Source organism: Schistocerca cancellata, unplaced genomic scaffold, assembly GCF_023864275.1.
Source record: "Schistocerca cancellata isolate TAMUIC-IGC-003103 unplaced genomic scaffold, iqSchCanc2.1 HiC_scaffold_1170, whole genome shotgun sequence".
NCBI classification, from domain to species: Eukaryota; Metazoa; Arthropoda; class Insecta; order Orthoptera; family Acrididae; genus Schistocerca; species Schistocerca cancellata.
The window spans coordinates 49,855-66,037 of record NW_026047169.1 but is presented as its reverse complement, the minus strand read 5'-3'; the positions used below and the strand labels follow the sequence as shown (position 1 = coordinate 66,037).

At 54.7% G+C, this 16,183-nt stretch overlaps 15 non-coding genes and 2 pseudogenes across 15 annotated transcripts; all 17 read left to right on the top strand.

The window, feature by feature from the left end:
- Nucleotides 1–345: 345 nt before the first annotated feature.
- LOC126161018 (5S ribosomal RNA) lies at nucleotides 346–464 on the top strand. Its single transcript, XR_007534694.1, has one exon. It is a non-coding gene; the product is annotated as a 5S ribosomal RNA (ribosomal RNA).
- An 854-nt stretch (nucleotides 465–1,318) lies between these two features.
- Nucleotides 1,319–1,437, top strand: LOC126161191 (5S ribosomal RNA; annotated as a pseudogene).
- Nucleotides 1,438–2,290: 853 nt separating this feature from the next.
- LOC126161151 (5S ribosomal RNA) lies at nucleotides 2,291–2,410 on the top strand. Its single transcript, XR_007534818.1, has one exon. It is a non-coding gene; the product is annotated as a 5S ribosomal RNA (ribosomal RNA).
- An 852-nt stretch (nucleotides 2,411–3,262) lies between these two features.
- Nucleotides 3,263–3,381, top strand: LOC126161201 (5S ribosomal RNA). Its single transcript, XR_007534861.1, has one exon. It is a non-coding gene; the product is annotated as a 5S ribosomal RNA (ribosomal RNA).
- Nucleotides 3,382–4,236: 855 nt separating this feature from the next.
- LOC126160998 (5S ribosomal RNA) lies at nucleotides 4,237–4,355 on the top strand. Its single transcript, XR_007534676.1, has one exon. It is a non-coding gene; the product is annotated as a 5S ribosomal RNA (ribosomal RNA).
- Nucleotides 4,356–5,209: 854 nt separating this feature from the next.
- LOC126161190 (5S ribosomal RNA) lies at nucleotides 5,210–5,328 on the top strand (annotated as a pseudogene).
- An 852-nt stretch (nucleotides 5,329–6,180) lies between these two features.
- Nucleotides 6,181–6,299, top strand: LOC126161186 (5S ribosomal RNA). Its single transcript, XR_007534850.1, has one exon. It is a non-coding gene; the product is annotated as a 5S ribosomal RNA (ribosomal RNA).
- An 845-nt stretch (nucleotides 6,300–7,144) lies between these two features.
- Nucleotides 7,145–7,263, top strand: LOC126161156 (5S ribosomal RNA). Its single transcript, XR_007534823.1, has one exon. It is a non-coding gene; the product is annotated as a 5S ribosomal RNA (ribosomal RNA).
- Nucleotides 7,264–8,106: 843 nt separating this feature from the next.
- On the top strand, nucleotides 8,107–8,226 carry LOC126161141 (5S ribosomal RNA). The gene has a single exon (XR_007534809.1). It is a non-coding gene; the product is annotated as a 5S ribosomal RNA (ribosomal RNA).
- Nucleotides 8,227–9,076: 850 nt separating this feature from the next.
- On the top strand, nucleotides 9,077–9,196 carry LOC126161115 (5S ribosomal RNA). Its single transcript, XR_007534784.1, has one exon. It is a non-coding gene; the product is annotated as a 5S ribosomal RNA (ribosomal RNA).
- An 850-nt stretch (nucleotides 9,197–10,046) lies between these two features.
- Nucleotides 10,047–10,165, top strand: LOC126161200 (5S ribosomal RNA). Its single transcript, XR_007534860.1, has one exon. It is a non-coding gene; the product is annotated as a 5S ribosomal RNA (ribosomal RNA).
- Nucleotides 10,166–11,024: 859 nt separating this feature from the next.
- LOC126160971 (5S ribosomal RNA) lies at nucleotides 11,025–11,143 on the top strand. The gene has a single exon (XR_007534650.1). It is a non-coding gene; the product is annotated as a 5S ribosomal RNA (ribosomal RNA).
- Nucleotides 11,144–11,997: 854 nt separating this feature from the next.
- Nucleotides 11,998–12,117, top strand: LOC126161184 (5S ribosomal RNA). The gene has a single exon (XR_007534848.1). It is a non-coding gene; the product is annotated as a 5S ribosomal RNA (ribosomal RNA).
- Nucleotides 12,118–12,974: 857 nt separating this feature from the next.
- On the top strand, nucleotides 12,975–13,093 carry LOC126161218 (5S ribosomal RNA). The gene has a single exon (XR_007534877.1). It is a non-coding gene; the product is annotated as a 5S ribosomal RNA (ribosomal RNA).
- An 853-nt stretch (nucleotides 13,094–13,946) lies between these two features.
- LOC126161182 (5S ribosomal RNA) lies at nucleotides 13,947–14,066 on the top strand. The gene has a single exon (XR_007534847.1). It is a non-coding gene; the product is annotated as a 5S ribosomal RNA (ribosomal RNA).
- An 847-nt stretch (nucleotides 14,067–14,913) lies between these two features.
- LOC126161181 (5S ribosomal RNA) lies at nucleotides 14,914–15,033 on the top strand. Its single transcript, XR_007534846.1, has one exon. It is a non-coding gene; the product is annotated as a 5S ribosomal RNA (ribosomal RNA).
- An 847-nt stretch (nucleotides 15,034–15,880) lies between these two features.
- LOC126161206 (5S ribosomal RNA) lies at nucleotides 15,881–15,999 on the top strand. Its single transcript, XR_007534866.1, has one exon. It is a non-coding gene; the product is annotated as a 5S ribosomal RNA (ribosomal RNA).
- Nucleotides 16,000–16,183: the final 184 nt, after the last annotated feature.

Genomic DNA, 16,183 nt, shown 5'->3' with positions numbered 1-16,183 from the left:
ACATCGCTACCAGTGGGCCCTCCAGCACGACACTGCCACACCCCGCACAGGCCCTCCGCTGAACACCTGGGACAAGATGCATCCTCCGCTAGTGTCGAAGGCTGAACGCGCCCAGCGAATGACAGGGGGTGCAACGAGCAGCAGTGCGTCTCACACACGCGGCGGTGCGCCCGCCAATTCGGCCGTCACTCTGCTGATACGCCGGGCACGCCTCCCCGCGCCATCCTCGAGGAACTGGCGGTTGCGGAAGGAAGCGCTTTCGTCAAATGCGGCCGAAAACTAACATTTTGTGTGTTGGGAGAAAAGCCGAACGCGAATTCTGCCGTGCTCCTACATTAGATGAGCGCCAACGGCCATACCATGATGAATACACCGGTTCTCGTCCGAACACCGAAGTTAAGCATCATCGGGCCCGGCTAGTACTTGGGTGGGTGACCGCCTGGGAAACCCGGGTGCTGTTGGCTCCCTTCCTGTTTTTTTTTTTTTGTTATGTCGCCAGCAGAATTTTCAAACAACCTTTCTGTTGTGACAAAGATGCTTCCTTAAGCCTTTTAAACTACTGTAATGGTACGAAAATGCAGTAATTAACTCAGTTTGAGGGAGAATGTGCTAACCAAGTTTGCCAAGAAGACTTTGAAAACGACAAAACAGTACGAATCGGCAGGTGATTTCTGAAATACGTCACCGCCTATTGTTGTGTAGGAGTGTAGAGTTCCAAATTTGATTTGTAACCACGAATTTATTCCTTAGTCGTCTCGTCTCGTCTGGTCTCGTCTCGTCCCGCAGACGTTTGTCGTGCTTGCGCTGTTATATGGACCACGACCCGAGCGGCAGCGAGCGGCAGTCGAGCAAAGTCGGGACAAGTCGGTACGGGGACAGGGACAGGGATAGGAATGGTGCGAATGCACTGCAAACTACGCAGACACCTGGTGTGAGGCGAGGCGAGGCGAGGCGAGGCGGAGCGAGGAAGCCCACATTGCTACCAGTGGGCCCTCCAGCACGACACTGCCACACCCCGCACAGGCCCTCCGCTGAACACCAGGGACAAGATGCGTCCTCCGCTAGTGTCGAAGGCTGCACGCGCCCAGCGAATGACAGGGGGTGCAACGAGCAGCAGTGCGTCTCCCACACGCGGCGGTGCGCCTGCCAATTCGGCCGTCACTCTGCTGGGACGCCGGGCGCGCCTCCCCGCGCCGTCCTCGGGGAACAGTCGGTTGCGGAAGGAAGCGCTTTCGTCAAATGCGGCCGAAAACTAACATTTTGTGTGTTGGGAGAAAAGCCGAACGCGAATTCTGCCGTGCTCCTACATTAGATGAGCGCCAACGGCCATACCATGATGAATACACCTGTTCTCGTCCGATCACCGAAGTTAAGCATCATCGGGCCCGGCTAGTACATGGATGGGTGAACGCCTGGGAAACCCGGGTCCTGCTGGCTCCCTTCCTGTTTTTTTTTTTTGTTATGTCGCCAGCAGAATTTTCAAACAACCTTTCTGTTGTGACAAAGATGCTTCCTTAAGCCTTTTAAACTACTGTAATGGTACGAAAATGCAGTAATTAACTCAGTTTGAGGGAGAATGTGCTAACCAAGTTTGCCAAGAAGACTTTGAAAACGACAAAACAGTACGAATCGGCAGGTGATTTCTGAAATACGTCACCGCCTATTGTTGTGTAGGAGTGTAGAGTTCCAAATTTGATTTGTAACCACGAATTTATTCCTTAGTCGTCTCGTCTCGTCTCGTCTCGTCTCGTCCCGCAGACGTTTGACGTGCTTGCGCTGTCATATGGACCACGACCCGAGCGGCAGCGAGCGGCAGTCGAGCAAAGTCGGGACAAGTCGGGAATGGGACAGGGACAGGGATAGGAATGGTGCGAATGCACTGCAAACTACGCAGACACCTGGTGTGAGGCGCGGCGAGGCGAGGCGAGGCGAGGCGAGGAAGCCCACATCGCTACCAGTGGGCCCTCCAGCTCGACACTGCCACACCCCGCACAGGCCCTCCGCTGAACACCAGGGACAAGATGCGTCCTCCGCTAGTGTCGAAGGCTGAACGCGCCCAGCGAATGACAGGGGGTGCAACGAGCAGCAGTGGGTCTCACACACGCGGCGGTGCGCCCGCCAATTCGGCCGTCACTCTGTTGGGACGTCGGGCGCGCTTCCCCGCGCCGTCCTCGAGGAACTGGCGGTTGCGGAAGGAAGCGCTTTCGTCAAATGCGGCCGAAAACTAACATTTTCTGTGTTGTGAGAAAAGCCGAACGCGAATTCTGCCGTGCTCCTACATTAGATGAGCGCCAACGGCCATACCATGATGAATACACCGGTTCTCGTCCGATCACCGAAGTTAAGCATTATCGGGCCCGGCTAGTACGTGGATGGGTGACCGCCTGGGGAAACCCGGGTGCTGTTGGCTCCCTTCCCGTTTTTTTTTTTGTTATGTCGCCAGCCCAATTTTCAAACTACGTTTCTGTTGTGACAAAGATGCTTCCTTAAGCCTTTTAAACTACTGTAATGGTACGAAAATGCAGTAATTAACTCAGTTTGAGGGAGAATGTGCTAACCAAGTTTGCCAAGAAGACTTTGAAAACGACAAAACAGTACGAATCGGCAGGTGATTTCTGAAATACGTCACCGCCTATTGTTGTGTAGGAGTGTAGAGTTCCAAATTTGATTTGTAACCACGAATTTATTCCTTAGTCGTCTCGTCTCGTCTCGTCTCGTCTCGTCCCGCAGACGTTTGACGTGCTTGCGCTGTCATATGGACCACGACCCGAGCGGCAGCGAGCGGCAGTCGAGCAAAGTCGGGACAAGTCGGGAATGGGACAGGGACAGGGATAGGAATGGTGCGAATGCACTGCAAACTACGCAGACACCTGGTGTGAGGCGCGGCGAGGCGAGGCGAGGCGAGGCGAGGAAGCCCACATCGCTACCAGTGGGCCCTCCAGCACGACACTGCCACACCCCGCACAGGCCCTCCGCTGAACACCAGGGACAAGATGCGTCCTCCGCTAGTGTCGAAGGCTGAACGCGCCCAGCGAATGACAGGGGGTGCAACGAGCAGCACTGCGTCTCACACACGCGGCGGTGCGCCCGCCAATTCGGCCGTCACTCTGCTGGGACGCCGGGCGCGCCTCCCCGCGCCGTCCTCGAGGAACTGGCGGTTGCGGGAGGAAGCGCTTTCGTCAAATGCGGCCGAAAACTAACATTTTGTGTGTTGGGAGAAAAGCCGAACGCGAATTCTGCCGTGCTCCTACATTAGATGAGCGCCAACGGCCATACCATGATGAATACACCGGTTCTCGTCCGATCACCGAAGTTAAGCATCATCGGGCCCGGCTAGTACTTGGATGGGTGACCGCCTGGGAAACCCGGGTGCTGTTGGCTCCCTTCCTGTTTTTTTTTTTTTTGTAATGTCGCCAGCCCAATTTTCAAACTACCTTTCTGTTGTGACAAAGATGCTTCCTTAAGCCTTTTAAACTACTGTAATGGTACGAAAATGCAGTAATTAACTCAGTTTGAGGGAGAATGTGCTAACCAAGTTTGCCAAGAAGACTTTGAAAACGACAAAACAGTACGAATCGGCAGGTGATTTCTGAAATACGTCACCGCCTATTGTTGTGTAGGAGTGTAGAGTTCCAAATTTGATTTGTAACCACGAATTTATTCCTTAGTCGTCTCGTCTCGTCTCGTCTCGTCTCGTCCCGCAGACGTTTGTCGTGCTTGCGCTGTCAAATGGACCACGACCCGAGCGGCAGCGAGCGGCAGTCGAGCAAAGTCGGGATAAGTCTGGACGGGGACAGGGACAGGGATAGGAATGGTGCGAATGCACTGCAAACTACGCAGACACCTGGTGTGAGGCGAGGCGAGGTGAGGCGAGGCGAGGCGAGGAAGCCCACATCGCTACCAGTGGGCCCTCCAGCACGACACTGCCACACCCCGCACAGGCCCTCCGCTGAACACCTGGGACAAGATGCATCCTCCGCTAGTGTCGAAGGCTGAACGCGCCCAGCGAATGACAGGGGGTGCAACGAGCAGCAGTGCGTCTCACACACGCGGCGGTGCGCCCGCCAATTCGGCCGTCACTCTGCTGATACGCCGGGCACGCCTCCCCGCGCCATCCTCGAGGAACTGGCGGTTGCGGAAGGAAGCGCTTTCGTCAAATGCGGCCGAAAACTAACATTTTGTGTGTTGGGAGAAAAGCCGAACGCGAATTCTGCCGTGCTCCTACATTAGATGAGCGCCAACGGCCATACCATGATGAATACACCGGTTCTCGTCCGAACACCGAAGTTAAGCATCATCGGGCCCGGCTAGTACTTGGGTGGGTGACCGCCTGGGAAACCAGGGTGCTGTTGGCTCCCTTCCTGTTTTTTTTTTTTTGTTATGTCGCCAGCAGAATTTTCAAACAACCTTTCTGTTGTGACAAAGATGCTTCCTTAAGCCTTTTAAACTACTGTAATGGTACGAAAATGCAGTAATTAACTCAGTTTGAGGGAGAATGTGCTAACCAAGTTTGCCAAGAAGACTTTGAAAACGACAAAACAGTACGAATCGGCAGGTGATTTCTGAAATACGTCACCGCCTATTGTTGTGTAGGAGTGTAGAGTTCCAAATTTGATTTGTAACCACGAATTTATTCCTTAGTCGTCTCGTCTCGTCTGGTCTCGTCTCGTCCCGCAGACGTTTGTCGTGCTTGCGCTGTTATATGGACCACGACCCGAGCGGCAGCGAGCGGCAGTCGAGCAAAGTCGGGACAAGTCGGTACGGGGACAGGGACAGGGATAGGAATGGTGCGAATGCACTGCAAACTACGCAGACACCTGGTGTGAGGCGAGGCGAGGCGAGGCGAGGCGGAGCGAGGAAGCCCACATTGCTACCAGTGGGCCCTCCAGCACGACACTGCCACACCCCGCACAGGCCCTCCGCTGAACACCAGGGACAAGATGCGTCCTCCGCTAGTGTCGAAGGCTGCACGCGCCCAGCGAATGACAGGGGGTGCAACGAGCAGCAGTGCGTCTCCCACACGCGGCGGTGCGCCTGCCAATTCGGCCGTCACTCTGCTGGGACGCCGGGCGCGCCTCCCCGCGCCGTCCTCGGGGAACAGTCGGTTGCGGAAGGAAGCGCTTTCGTCAAATGCGGCCGAAAACTAACATTTTGTGTGTTGGGAGAAAAGCCGAACGCGAATTCTGCCGTGCTCCTACATTAGATGAGCGCCAACGGCCATACCATGATGAATACACCTGTTCTCGTCCGATCACCGAAGTTAAGCATCATCGGGCCCGGCTAGTACATGGATGGGTGAACGCCTGGGAAACCCGGGTCCTGCTGGCTCCCTTCCTGTTTTTTTTTTTGTTATGTCGCCAGCAGAATTTTCAAACAACCTTTCTGTTGTGACAAAGATGCTTCCTTAAGCCTTTTAAACTACTGTAATGGTACGAAAATGCAGTAATTAACTCAGTTTGAGGGAGAATGTGCTAACCAAGTTTGCCAAGAAGACTTTGAAAACGACAAAACAGTACGAATCGGCAGGTGATTTCTGAAATACGTCACCGCCTATTGTTGTGTAGGAGTGTAGAGTTCCAAATTTGATTTGTAACCACGAATTTATTCCTTAGTCGTCTCGTCTCGTCTCGTCTCGTCTCGTCCCGCAGACGTTTGTCGTGCTTGCGCTGTTATATGGACCACGACCCGAGCGGCAGCGAGCGGCAGTCGAGCAAAGTCGGGACAAGTCGGTACGGGGACAGGGACAGGGATAGGAATGGTGCGAATGCACTGCAAACTACGCAGACACCTGGTGTGAGGCGAGGCGAGGCGAGGCGAGGCGGAGCGAGGAAGCCCACATTGCTACCAGTGGGCCCTCCAGCACGACACTGCCACACCCCGCACAGGCCCTCCGCTGAACACCAGGGACAAGATGCGTCCTCCGCTAGTGTCGAAGGCTGCACGCGCCCAGCGAATGACAGGGGGTGCAACGAGCAGCAGTGCGTCTCCCACACGCGGCGGTGCGCCTGCCAATTCGGCCGTCACTCTGCTGGGACGCCGGGCGCGCCTCCCCGCGCCGTCCTCGGGGAACAGTCGGTTGCGGAAGGAAGCGCTTTCGTCAAATGCGGCCGAAAACTAACATTTTGTGTGTTGGGAGAAAAGCCGAACGCGAATTCTGCCGTGCTCCTACATTAGATGAGCGCCAACGGCCATACCATGATGAATACACCTGTTCTCGTCCGATCACCGAAGTTAAGCATCATCGGGCCCGGCTAGTACTTGGATGGGTGAACGCCTGGGAAACCCGGGTGCTGCTGGCTCCCTTCCTGTTTTTTTTTGTTATGTCACCAGCCCAATTTTCAAACTACCTTTCTGTTGTGACAAAGATGCTTCTTTATGCCTTTTAAACTACTGTAATGGTACGAAAATGCAGTAATTAACTCAGTTTGAGGGAGAATGTGCTAACCAAGTTTGCCAAGAAGACTTTGAAAACGACAAAACAGTACGAATCGGCAGGTGATTTCTGAAATACGCCACCGCCTATTGTTGTGTAGGAGTGTAGAGTTCCAAATTTGATTTGTAACCACGAATTTATTCCTTAGTCGTCTCGTCTCGTCTCGTCTCGTCTCGTCCCGCAGACGTTTGTCGTGCTTGCGCTGTCATATGGACCACGACCCGAGCGGCAGCGAGCGGCAGTCGATCAAAGTCGGGACAAGTCGGGACGGGGACAGGGACAGGGATAGGAATGGTGCGAATGCACTGCAAACTACGCAGACACCTGGTGTGAGAAGAGGCGAGGCGAGGCGAGGCGAGGAAGCCCACATCGCTACCAGTGGGCCCTCCAGCACGACACTGCCACACCCCGCACAGGCCCTCCGCTGAACACCAGGGACAAGATGCGTCCTCCGCTAGTGTCGAAGGCTGCACGCGCCCAGCGAATGACAGGGGGTGCAACGAGCAGCAGTGCGTCTCACACACGCGGCGGTGCGCCCGCCAATTCGGCTGTCACTCTGCTGGGACGCCGGGCGCGCCTCCCCGCGCCGTCCTCGAGGAACTGGCTGTTGCGGAAGGAAGCGCTTTCGTCAAATGCGGCCGAAAACTAACATTTTGTGTGTTGGGAGAAAAGCCGAACGCGAATTCTGCCGTTCTCCTACATTAGATGAGCGCCAACGGCCATACCATGATGAATACACCGGTTCTCGTCCGATCACCGAAGTTAAGCATCATCGGGCCCGGCTAGTATTTGGATGTGTGACCGCCTGGGAAACCCGGGTGCTGCTGGCTCCCTTCCTGTTTTTTTTTGTTATGTCACCAGCCCTTTTTTCAAACTACCTTTCTGTTGTGACAAAGATGCTTCATTATGCCTTTTAAACTACTGTAATGGTACGAAAATGCAGTAATTAACTCAGTTTGAGGGAGAATGTGCTAACCAAGTTTGCCAAGAAGACTTTGAAAACGACAAAACTACGAATCGGCAGGTGATTTCTGAAATACGTCACCGCCTATTGTTGTGTAGGAGTGTAGAGTTCCAAATTTGATTTGTAACCACGAATTTATTCCTTAGTCGTCTCGTCTCGTCTCGTCTCGTCTCGTCCCGCAGACGTTTGTCGTGCTTGCGCTGTCATATGGCCGACGACCCGAGCGGCAACGAGCGGCAGTCGAGCAAAGTCGGGACAAGTCGGGACGGGGACAGGGACAGGGATAGGAATGGTGCGAATGCACTGCAAACTACGCAGACACCTGGTGTGAGAAGAGGCGAGGCGAGGCGAGGCGAGGAAGCCCACATCGCTACCAGTGGGCCCTCCAGCACGACACTGCCACACCCCGCACAGGCCCTCCGCTGAACACCAGGGACAAGATGCGTCCTCCGCTAGTGTCGAAGGCTGCACGCGCCCAGCGAATGACAGGGGGTGCAACGAGCAGCAGTGCGTCTCACACACGCGGCGGTGCGCCCGCCAATTCGGCTGTCACTCTGCTGGGACGCCGGGCGCGCCTCCCCGCGCCGTCCTCGAGGAACTGGCTGTTGCGGAAGGAAGCGCTTTCGTCAAATGCGGCCGAAAACTAACATTTTGTGTGTTGTGAGAAAAGCCGAACGCGAATTCTGCCGTGCTCCTACATTAGATGAGCGCCAACGGCCATACCATGATGAATACACCGGTTCTCGTCCGATCACCGAAGTTAAGCTTCATCGGGCCCGGCTAGTACTTGGATGGGTGACCGCCTGGGGAAACCCGGGTGCTGTTGGCTCCCTTCCCGTTTTTTTTTGTTATGTCGCCAGCCCAATTTTCAAACTACGTTTCTGTTGTGACAAAGATGCTTCCTTAAGCCTTTTAAACTACTGTAATGGTACGAAAATGCAGTAATTAACTCAGTTTGAGGGAGAATGTGCTAACCAAGTTTGCCAAGAAGACTTTGAAAACGACAAAACAGTACGAATCGGCAGGTGATTTCTGAAATACGTCACCGCCTATTGTTGTGTAGGAGTGTAGAGTTCCAAATTTGATTTGTAACCACGAATTTATTCCTTAGTCGTCTCGTCTCGTCTCGTCTCGTCTCGTCCCGCAGACGTTTGACGTGCTTGCGCTGTCATATGGACCACGACCCGAGCGGCAGCGAGCGGCAGTCGAGCAAAGTCGGGACAAGTCGGGAATGGGACAGGGACAGGGATAGGAATGGTGCGAATGCACTGCAAACTACGCAGACACCTGGTGTGAGGCGCGGCGAGGCGAGGCGAGGCGAGGCGAGGAAGCCCACATCGCTACCAGTGGGCCCTCCAGCACGACACTGCCACACCCCGCACAGGCCCTCCGCTGAACACCAGGGACAAGATGCGTCCTCCGCTAGTGTCGAAGGCTACACGCGCCCAGCGAATGACTGGGGGTGCAACGAGCAGCAGTGCGTCTCACACACGCGGCGGTGCGCCCGCCAATTCGGCCGTCACTCTGCTGGGACGCCGGGCGCGCCCCCCTGCGCCGTCCTCGAGGAACTGGCGGTTGCGGAAGGAAGCGCTTTCGTCAAATGCGGCCGAAAACTAACATTTTCTGTGTTGTGAGAAAAGCCGAACGCGAATTCTGCCGTGCTCCTACATTAGATGAGCGCCAACGGCCATACCATGATGAATACACCGGTTCTCGTCCGATCACCGAAGTTAAGCATTATCGGGCCCGGCTAGTACTTGGATGGGTGACCGCCTGGGGAAACCCGGGTGCTGTTGGCTCCCTTCCCGTTTTTTTTTGTTATGTCGCCAGCCCAATTTTCAAACTACGTTTCTGTTGTTACAAAGATGCTTCCTTAAGCCTTTTAAACTACTGTAATGGTACGAAAATGCAGTAATTAACTCAGTTTGAGGGAGAATGTGCTAACCAAGTTTGCCAAGAAGACTTTGAAAACGACAAAACAGTACGAATCGGCAGGTGATTTCTGAAATACGTCACCGCCTATTGTTGTGTAGGAGTGTAGAGTTCCAAATTTGATTTGTAACCACGAATTTATTCCTTAGTCGTCTCGTCTCGTCTCGTCTCGTCTCGTCCCGCAGACGTTCGACGTGCTTGCGCTGTCATATGGACCACGACCCGAGCGGCAGCGAGCGGCAGTCGAGCAAAGTCGGGACAAGTCGGGAATGGGACAGGGACAGGGATAGGAATGGTGCGAATGCACTGCAAACTACGCAGACACCTGGTGTGAGGCGCGGCGAGGCGAGGCGAGGCGAGGCGAGGAAGCCCACATCGCTACCAGTGGGCCCTCCAGCACGACACTGCCACACCCCGCACAGGCCCTCCGCTGAACACCAGGGACAAGATGCGTCCTCCGCTAGTGTCGAAGGCTGAACGCGCCCAGCGAATGACAGGGGGTGCAACGAGCAGCAGTGCGTCTCACACACGCGGCGGTGCGCCCGCCAATTCGGCCGTCACTCTGCTGGGACGCCGGGCGCGCCTCCCCGCGCCGTCCTCGAGGAACTGGCGGTTGCGGGAGGAAGCGCTTTCGTCAAATGCGGCCGAAAACTAACATTTTGTGTGTTGGGAGAAAAGCCGAACGCGAATTCTGCCGTGCTCCTACATTAGATGAGCGCCAACGGCCATACCATGATGAATACACCGGTTCTCGTCCGATCACCGAAGTTAAGCATCATCGGGCCCGGCTAGTACTTGGATGGGTGACCGCCTGGGAAACCCGGGTGCTGTTGGCTCCCTTCCTGTTTTTTTTTTTTTGTAATGTCGCCAGCCCAATTTTCAAACTACCTTTCTGTTGTGACAAAGATGCTTCCTTAAGCCTTTTAAACTACTGTAATGGTACGAAAATGCAGTAATTAACTCAGTTTGAGGGAGAATGTGCTAACCAAGTTTGCCAAGAAGACTTTGAAAACGACAAAACAGTACGAATCGGCAGGTGATTTCTGAAATACGTCACCGCCTATTGTTGTGTAGGAATGTAGAGTTCCAAATTTGATTTGTAACCACGAATTTATTCCTTAGTCGTCTCGTCTCGTCTCGTCTCGTCTCGTCCCGCAGACGTTTGTCGTGCTTGCGCTGTCATATGGACCACGACCCGAGCGGCAGCGAGCGGCAGTCGAGCAAAGTCGGGACAAGTCGGGACGGGGACAGGGACAGGGATAGGAATGGTGCGAATGCACTGCAAACTACGCAGACACCTGGTGTGAGAAGAGGCGAGGCGAGGCGAGGCGAGGCGAGGCGAGGAAGCCCACATCGCTACCAGTGGGCCCTCCAGCACGACACTGCCACACCCCGCACAGGCCCTCCGCTGAACACCAGGGACAAGATGCGTCCTCCGCTAGTGTCGAAGGCTACACGCGCCCAGCGAATGACTGGGGGTGCAACGAGCAGCAGTGCGTCTCACACACGCGGCGGTGCGCCCGCCAATTCGGCCGTCACTCTGCTGGGACGCCGGGCGCGCCCCCCTGCGCCGTCCTCGAGGAACTGGCGGTTGCGGAAGGAAGCGCTTTCGTCAAATGCGGCCGAAAACTAACATTTTGTGTGTTGGGAGAAAAGCCGAACGCGAATTCTGCCGTGCTCCTACATTAGATGAGCGCCAACGGCCATACCATGATGAATACACCGGTTCTCGTCCGATCACCGAAGTTAAGCATCATCGGGCCCGGCTAGTACTTGGATGGGTGACCGCCTGGGAAACCCAGGTGCTGTTGGCTCCCTTCCTGGTTTTTTTTTTTTTTTTTGTAATGTCGCCAGCCCAATTTTCAAACTACATTTCTGTTGTGACAAAGATGCTTCCTTAAGCCTTTTAAACTACTGTAATGGTACGAAAATGCAGTAATTAACTCAGTTTGAGGGAGAATGAGCTAACCAAGTTTGCCAAGAAGACTTTGAAAACGACAAAACAGTACGAATTGGCAGGTGATTTCTGAAATACGTCACCGCCTATTGTTGTGTAGGAATGTAGAGTTCCAAATTTGATTTGTAACCACGAATTTATTCCTTAGTCGTCTCGTCTCGTCTCGTCTCGTCTCGTCCCGCAGACGTTTGTCGTGCTTGCGCTGTCATATGGACCACGACCCGAGCGGCAGCGAGCGGCAGTCGAGCAAAGTCGGGACAAGTCGGGACGGGGACAGGGACAGGGATAGGAATGGTGCGAATGCACTGCAAACTACGCAGACACCTGGTGTGAGGCGCGGCGAAGCGAGGCGAGGCGAGGAAGCCCACATCGCTACCAGTGGGCCCTCCAGCACGACACTGCCACACCCCGCACAGGCCCTCCGCTGAACACCAGGGACAAGATGCGTCCTCCGCTAGTGTCGAAGGCTACACGCGCCCAGCGAATGACAGGGGGTGCAACGAGCAGCAGTGCGTCTCACACACGCGGCGGTGCGCCCGCCAATTCGGCCGTCATTCTGCTGGGACGCCGGGCGCGCCTCCCCGCGCCGTCCTCGAGGAACTGGCGGTTGCGGAAGGAAGCGCTTTCGTCAAATGCGGCCGAAAACTAACATTTTGTGTGTTGTGAGAAAAGCCGAACGCGAATTCTGCCGTGCTCCTACATTAGATGAGCGCCAACGGCCATACCATGATGAATACACCGGTTCTCGTCCGATCACCGAAGTTAAGCATCATCGGGCCCGGCTAGTACTTGGATGGGTGACCGCCTGGGTCAACCCGTGTGCTGTTGGCTCCCTTCCCGTTTTTTTTTTTGTTATGTTGCCAGCCCAATTTTCAAACTACCTTTCTGTTGTGACAAAGATGCTTCCTTAAGCCTTTTAAACTACTGTAATGGTACGAAAATGCAGTAATTAACTCAGTTTGAGGGAGAATGTGCTAACCAAGTTTGCCAAGAAGACTTTGAAAACGACAAAACAGTACGAATCGGCAGGTGATTTCTGAAATACGTCACCGCCTATTGTTGTGTAGGAATGTAGAGTTCCAAATTTGATTTGTAACCACGAATTTATTCCTTAGTCGTCTCGTCTCGTCTCGTCTCGTCTCGTCCCGCAGACGTTTGTCGTGCTTGCGCTGTCATATGGACCACGACCCGAGCGGCAGCGAGCGGCAGTCGAGCAAAGTCGGGACAAGTCGGGACGGGGACAGGGACAGGGATAGGAATGGTGCGAATGCACTGCAAACTACGCAGACACCTGGTGTGAGAAGAGGCGAGGCGAGGCGAGGCGAGGCGAGGCGAGGAAGCCCACATCGCTACCAGTGGGCCCTCCAGCACGACACTGCCACACCCCGCACAGGCCCTCCGCTGAACACCAGGGACAAGATGCGTCCTCCGCTAGTGTCGAAGGCTACACGCGCCCAGCGAATGACAGGGGGTGCAACGAGCAGCAGTGCGTCTCACACACGCGGCGGTGCGCCCGCCAATTCGGCCGTCACTCTGCTGGGACGCCGGGCGCGCCCCCCCGCGCCGTCCTCGAGGAACTGGCGGTTGCGGAAGGAAGCGCTTTCGTCAAATGCGGCCGAAAACTAACATTTTGTGTGTTGGGAGAAAAGCCGAACGCGAATTCTGCCGTGCTCCTACATTAGATGAGCGCCAACGGCCATACCATGATGAATACACCGGTTCTCGTCCGATCACCGAAGTTAAGCATCATCGGGCCCGGCTAGTACTTGGATGGGTGACCGCCTGGGAAACCCAGGTGCTGTTGGCTCCCTTCCTGGTTTTTTTTTTTTTTTTGTAATGTCGCCAGCCCAATTTTCAAACTACATTTCTGTTGTGACAAAGATGCTTCCTTAAGCCTTTTAAACTACTGTAATGGTACGAAAATGCAGTAATTAACTCAGTTTGAGGGAGAATGAGCTAACCAAGTTTGCCAAGAAGACTTTGAAAACGACAAAACAGTACGAATTGGCAGGTGATTTCTGAAATACGTCACCGCCTATTGTTGTGTAGGAATGTAGAGTTCCAAATTTGATTTGTAACCACGAATTTATTCCTTAGTCGTCTCGTCTCGTCTCGTCTCGTCTCGTCCCGCAGACGTTTGTCGTGCTTGCGCTGTCATATGGACCACGACCCGAGCGGCAGCGAGCGGCAGTCGAGCAAAGTCGGGACAAGTCGGGACGGGGACAGGGACAGGGATAGGAATGGTGCGAATGCACTGCAAACTACGCAGACACCTGGTGTGAGGCGCGGCGAAGCGAGGCGAGGCGAGGAAGCCCACATCGCTACCAGTGGGCCCTCCAGCACGACACTGCCACACCCCGCACAGGCCCTCCGCTGAACACCAGGGACAAGATGCGTCCTCCGCTAGTGTCGAAGGCTACACGCGCCCAGCGAATGACAGGGGGTGCAACGAGCAGCAGTGCGTCTCACACACGCGGCGGTGCGCCCGCCAATTCGGCCGTCATTCTGCTGGGACGCCGGGCGCGCCTCCCCGCGCCGTCCTCGAGGAACTGGCGGTTGCGGAAGGAAGCGCTTTCGTCAAATGCGGCCGAAAACTAACATTTTGTGTGTTGTGAGAAAAGCCGAACGCGAATTCTGCCGTGCTCCTACATTAGATGAGCGCCAACGGCCATACCATGATGAATACACCGGTTCTCGTCCGATCACCGAAGTTAAGCATCATCGGGCCCGGCTAGTACTTGGATGGGTGACCGCCTGGGTCAACCCGTGTGCTGTTGGCTCCCTTCCCGTTTTTTTTTTTGTTATGTTGCCAGCCCAATTTTCAAACTACGTTTCTGTTGTGACAAAGATGCTTACTTAAGCCTTTTAAACTACTGTAATGGTACGAAAATGCAGTAATTAACTCAGTTTGAGGGAGAATGAGCTAACCAAGTTTGCCAAGAAGACTTTGAAAACGACAAAACAGTACGAATTGGCAGGTGATTTCTGAAATACGTCACCGCCTATTGTTGTGTAGGAATGTAGAGTTCCAAATTTGATTTGTAACCACGAATTTATTCCTTAGTCGTCTCGTCTCGTCTCGTCTCGTCTCGTCCCGCAGACGTTTGTCGTGCTTGCGCTGTCATATGGACCACGACCCGAGCGGCAGCGAGCGGCAGTCGAGCAAAGTCGGGACAAGTCGGGACGGGGACAGGGACAGGGATAGGAATGGTGCGAATGCACTGCAAACTACGCAGACACCTGGTGTGAGGCGCGGCGAAGCGAGGCGAGGCGAGGAAGCCCACATCGCTACCAGTGGGCCCTCCAGCACGACACTGCCACACCCCGCACAGGCCCTCCGCTGAACACCAGGGACAAGATGCGTCCTCCGCTAGTGTCGAAGGCTACACGCGCCCAGCGAATGACAGGGGGTGCAACGAGCAGCAGTGCGTCTCACACACGCGGCGGTGCGCCCGCCAATTCGGCCGTCATTCTGCTGGGACGCCGGGCGCGCCTCCCCGCGCCGTCCTCGAGGAACTGGCGGTTGCGGAAGGAAGCGCTTTCGTCAAATGCGGCCGAAAACTAACATTTTGTGTGTTGTGAGAAAAGCCGAACGCGAATTCTGCCGTGCTCCTACATTAGATGAGCGCCAACGGCCATACCATGATGAATACACCGGTTCTCGTCCGATCACCGAAGTTAAGCATCATCGGGCCCGGCTAGTACTTGGATGGGTGACCGCCTGGGTCAACCCGTGTGCTGTTGGCTCCCTTCCCGTTTTTTTTTTTGTTATGTTGCCAGCCCAATTTTCAAACTACGTTTCTGTTGTGACAAAGATGCTTACTTAAGCCTTTTAAACTACTGTAATGGTACGAAAATGCAGTAATTAACTCAGTTTGAGGGAGAATGAGCTAACCAAGTTTGCCAAGAAGACTTTGAAAACGACAAAACAGTACGAATTGGCAGGTGATTTCTGAAATACGTCACCGCCTATTGTTGTGTAGGAATGTAGAGTTCCAAATTTGATTTGTAACCACGAATTTATTCCTTAGTCGTCTCGTCTCGTCTCGTCTCGTCTCGTCCCGCAGACGTTTGTCGTGCTTGCGCTGTCATATGGACCACGACCCGAGCGGCAGCGAGCGGCAGTCGAGCAAAGTCGGGACAAGTCGGGACGGGGACAGGGACAGGGATAGGAATGGTGCGAATGCACTGCAAACTACGCAGACACCTGGTGTGAGGCGCGGCGAAGCGAGGCGAGGCGAGGAAGCCCACATCGCTACCAGTGGGCCCTCCAGCACGACACTGCCACACCCCGCACAGGCCCTCCGCTGAACACCAGGGACAAGATGCGTCCTCCGCTAGTGTCGAAGGCTACACGCGCCCAGCGAATGACAGGGGGTGCAACGAGCAGCAGTGCGTCTCACACACGCGGCGGTGCGCCCGCCAATTCGGCCGTCACTCTGCTGGGACGCCGGGCGCGCCCCCCTGCGCCGTCCTCGAGGAACTGGCGGTTGCGGAAGGAAGCGCTTTCGTCAAATGCGGCCGAAAACTAACATTTTGTGTGTTGGGAGAAAAGCCGAACGCGAATTCTGCCGTGCTCCTACATTAGATGAGCGCCAACGGCCATACCATGATGAATACACCGGTTCTCGTCCGATCACCGAAGTTAAGCATCATCGGGCCCGGCTAGTACTTGGATGGGTGACCGCCTGGGAAACCCAGGTGCTGTTGGCTCCCTTCCTGGTTTTTTTTTTTTTTTTGTAATGTCGCCAGCCCAATTTTCAAACTACATTTCTGTTGTGACAAAGATGCTTCCTTAAGCCTTTTAAACTACTGTAATGGTACGAAAATGCAGTAATTAACTCAGTTTGAGGGAGAATGAGCTAACCAAGTTTGCCAAGAAGACTTTGAAAACGAC